The following is a 4,404-nucleotide window of genomic DNA, read 5'->3' on the forward strand; positions in this document are numbered from 1 at the left end:
TTTAATATTTAGTATTGCAAACTCCACATACTGACCGCATTGCGCAACATTAACCTCACGTGACAGAACTTCTAGACCTTCAGCCTACATGATGATGAGAAAGGGGATAAAGTACTCCCATGAAAAGATCAAACATAGGTTCGTGACCCAGTCAAATCGTTGTGTGGGCTCCACATGACTCAGCTTATCCCAAGCAGAGTCAATCAGGCGAATCGTCAGTAGGACGCCATAGCATCAGGTGCACGACGTCAGCATTTGAACGACGTAACACTGAAAAACGTTACACCGGGGACCGGTGTATCATATCTGTCTGTCTTTCATCTGACACTCCTAGTCTCTGACCATGGAGCTACGTGTAGCCTACGCTAATAACTCTATCTAACAATTTCGTTAAACACCAAATCTTGGACATTGCATTGTAACAGGTTCGGCATTTTTGCATATAAAGCATAATAATTGATTACTGACGTTTTTTTTTCACAATAAAAACGACCTTTGGTTCTTATGTTTAACTACAGCGACTTGGACACTTTTAGCGAAAAGCGGAACACTTTCATACTCATAAAGATAATATATATATATATATATATATATATATATATATATATATATATATATATATATATATATATATATATATATAAGTCTATATAAAAATATTCTTCTAAAAAACGCTGTGGAAGTCGGGGACAGGTAGTATTACGGTGACACTTTTTCCTAAAAATATTCTTGAAAAAAGCGCTTGGGTAAGTCGGGGTCAGGTGGTATTTTTCTTCTTCTTCTTCTTCTTCTTCTTATTCTTATTCTTCTTCTTCTTCTTCTTATTCTTCTTCTTCTTCTTCGCGTTCTTCTTTTCTTCTTCTTCTTCTTCCTCTTTTTCTTCTTTCTTCGCGTTCCTCTTCCTCTTCTTCTTCTTCTTCTTCGCGTTCCTCTTCTTCTTCGCGTTCTTCTTCTTCGCGTTCTTCTTCTTCCTCGCGTTTTTCTTCGCGTTCTTCTTCGCGTTCTTCTTCGCATTCTACTTCGTGTTCTTCTTCGCGTTCTTCTTCCTCGCGTTCTTCTTCGCGTTCTTCTTCGTGCTGGGGATCCCGTGTTGGGTTCCACCCCGAGGCCGAGGCCGAAGGGGAAAACGAGGAATTAGAGCGCGGAAAGCTGCGGCCGTAGGCCGCTGTTTGCGCAGCCAAGCCCCCGGCGAACCCGGGGAGGGCGAATCCCGCGGCTTGTATATATATATATATATATATATATGTATATATATATATATATATATATATATATACATATATATATTGTAGATTTGTAGTTTATATACATTGAAGGCTTGATAAGGCAAACGAGTTGAAAGTCTATTCGTTTGTATTTATGCCTCTATCATTTCTTGTCACCTGTACTTTCCTCAAGAGCTACTAGCCGAAACATAGAAGTTATACCTTCTTTTAAGTTTCCTTTTATTCCGACTGTGGGTTCTTCGTGTGTATATATGTATATATATATATATATATATATATATATATATATATATATATATATATATATATATATATATATATTGTAGATTTGTAGTTTATATACATTGAAGGCTTGGTGAGACAAACGAGTTGAAAGTCCATTCGTTTGTATTTATGCTTCTATCATTTCTTGTCACCTGTACTTTTCTTAAGAGCTACTAGCCGAAACATAGAAGTTATACCTTCTTTTAAGTTTCCTTTTATTCCGACTGTGGGTTCTTCGTGTGTATATATATGTATATATATATATATATATATATATATATATATATATATATATATATATATATATATATATATATATATATATATATATATTGTAGATTTGTAGTTTATATACATTGAAGGCTTGGTGAGACAAACGAGTTGAAAGTCCATTCGTTTGTATTCTATCATTTCTTGTCACCTGTACTTTTCTTAAGAGCTACTAGCCGAAACATAGAAGTTATACTTTCTTTTAAGTTTCCTTTTATTCCGACTGTGGGTCCTTCGTGTGTGTGTGTATATATATATATATATATATATATATATATATATATATATATATATATATATATATATATATATATATATATATATGCTAATAATCACAGGGAAAGGAATAAAAATTGGAATACGAGCGCTTTCGTGATGATTTCACATCTTCAAGGAATATGAGAGAATAAGTAAGCATAGAGTACGGTACAGTATATATACAAGTCAGGTTTAACACATGGGGAAGGTGACCGCTCAAGCTGATGACATTTGCCCCGGGTCAGGTCAGGTCTTGAAGGGTAGACGTCGTCATACTACCTCATTTCTTACAACATTTTTATAATTATCCTTAATAATCAATGGGCCTAATTTATACAAACATAAACTGTTATTAAGGACTTTGTCATAAGTATGTTTGATAATGCCTGATTCTAAAATATTTCTTAAAACCATATTTTCACTAGGTACAATTTTTGATACATTTTTCCAGTCAATAGGATGGTCAAAATCCCTTACGTGAGTAAACAGAGCATTGGATTCCTGGCCAGTCTTTTTAAGTTATTTTTACGTTGCTTTATTCTGGTTTTTAATTCTTTGCCTGTTTACCCAGAATAAAACAACACACAATTCTTCTACTCTTTTTACCATTCTGCTTTTGCATTTAATGATCTCTTCATTTCTATTTTTAAAAGATATCATTTGCTGTCTTCCTAGAGCATGTCTGCACTTGGTCCCTTAAATATTTTTACCTTTCCGAATAGTTTCCTATATATCATTCATGTTTCTCTTTCTTCTTTGTGATCTTTGCCTTTTCTTGATATGCTTGTTTAGTTCTACTATTTCTATTTCATCTTTCCTACTTTTAATCTGCATGATCCTTAGGTCATATGTAGCTTTGGAGTATTTGTTTTCTAAATACTTTTTGTATTTCCTATTTTCTCTGCCGATTTCCTAATGATACTCACTAAATTCAAATTCATATATTCGACCGTGTCTTCGTTAGTTCTTAGAGCTTCGAATCTATTTTCTTGTTTTAAAACTAGTTTATTTTTCTCGGCTCTAATACCTATGTTGACTTTATGACCGTAACATTGCTAACGCTCTTGCTCTCATCTCCTAATATGAAGTCTAATTCGTTCTTTGTTGTTCCATTTGGACTTCTCCACGTCCATTTACGACTTACACCCTTTTTGGAAGGCAGTATTCATTATCCTCATGTTGTAGTTTTCTGCAAAATTGACTAACATCTCGCCTTTGTCATTTTTTTTTTCACCTACTCCAAACTTCCCAATGCACGACTCATTTCCCATCATCTTCCCCACTTTAACATTAATGTCGCCTATTACCAACATATACTTACTCTTTTCTTGATCCATTACCTGACTTAAATCAACATAGAAGGACTCAATTTCATCGTCTGAACTCTGTGAAGTTGGTGCATAAACCTGAACTATCTTCAGATATCTTTACATACCCCTTTTCTCTCATTCAAAAGCCTATAACCGTTGTGAAGGAACTGAGAAACAAGGAAAAGAATATTAAGGTGATGCACAAAACAAAGTATAGCATCTTAGAAAATTAAACCAATACTAAAATTTCACCATCTCCCTACCATGATAATATCTACCCCCACGTGGTAATTTTATCTTCCTTTGTTAAAGCGCAGTTCACATCAAGGTCTAAATATATAGGTCAGACCGTTTACATTCTTCTGCGCAGCTTCTGACGTCATTTGGCTGAGTCCATTTTCTCTTTGTGATACACTGAAGAAAACTGTGAAACGCCAAGGAAGACAGGAACTATAATATTTTATATATTATATATATATATATATTATATATCATATATATTATATATCATATATATTATATATTCATATATATAGACAGGAACTATAATATTTTATATATATTTATATATATATATTTTATATAATATTTGTCAGAATATAACTAATTGCGTGGAGCAGTGCGAGCGAAGGCGACGCCATTTTCGAACGACGGACCAGCTTCAACTGACAGCTATAGGACCCACTAACCCCACTTTGAGCAGCCAGGTGACGTTCACGGGCCCGCTGCGCCAACTCCCTCGAAATTCGGTCGGAAGTGGTTAGACCTTATATTCTTAGATCTTGGTTCACATGAGCAATGTTGCGGCATCGAACTTCCGTTTTCTGTGATGCAGCAGCACTTTTTGTACTCCGTGTTCCTGGGGTACCGTGAAAATAGTCGTTTTGCCACCGACACAGGACCCAACAGGAAACTTTTATGGCTATCTCACTACGAAATCTTATTATATATAATGCAGGGCCATCACATGGGGAGGGCAAGGGGGTGGCACATTTACGGGGGCGCCAATCTTAGCCTGGACATGCCGCCCACAAGGCTGACAAAATAATTATTATAAACAAGGGTCCAAGGAGTCC

This window comes from Oratosquilla oratoria, chromosome 36 (assembly GCF_046742065.1).
Source record: "Oratosquilla oratoria isolate Oo_2021 chromosome 36, ASM4674206v1, whole genome shotgun sequence".
In the NCBI taxonomy this organism is placed as follows: Eukaryota; Metazoa; Arthropoda; class Malacostraca; order Stomatopoda; family Squillidae; genus Oratosquilla; species Oratosquilla oratoria.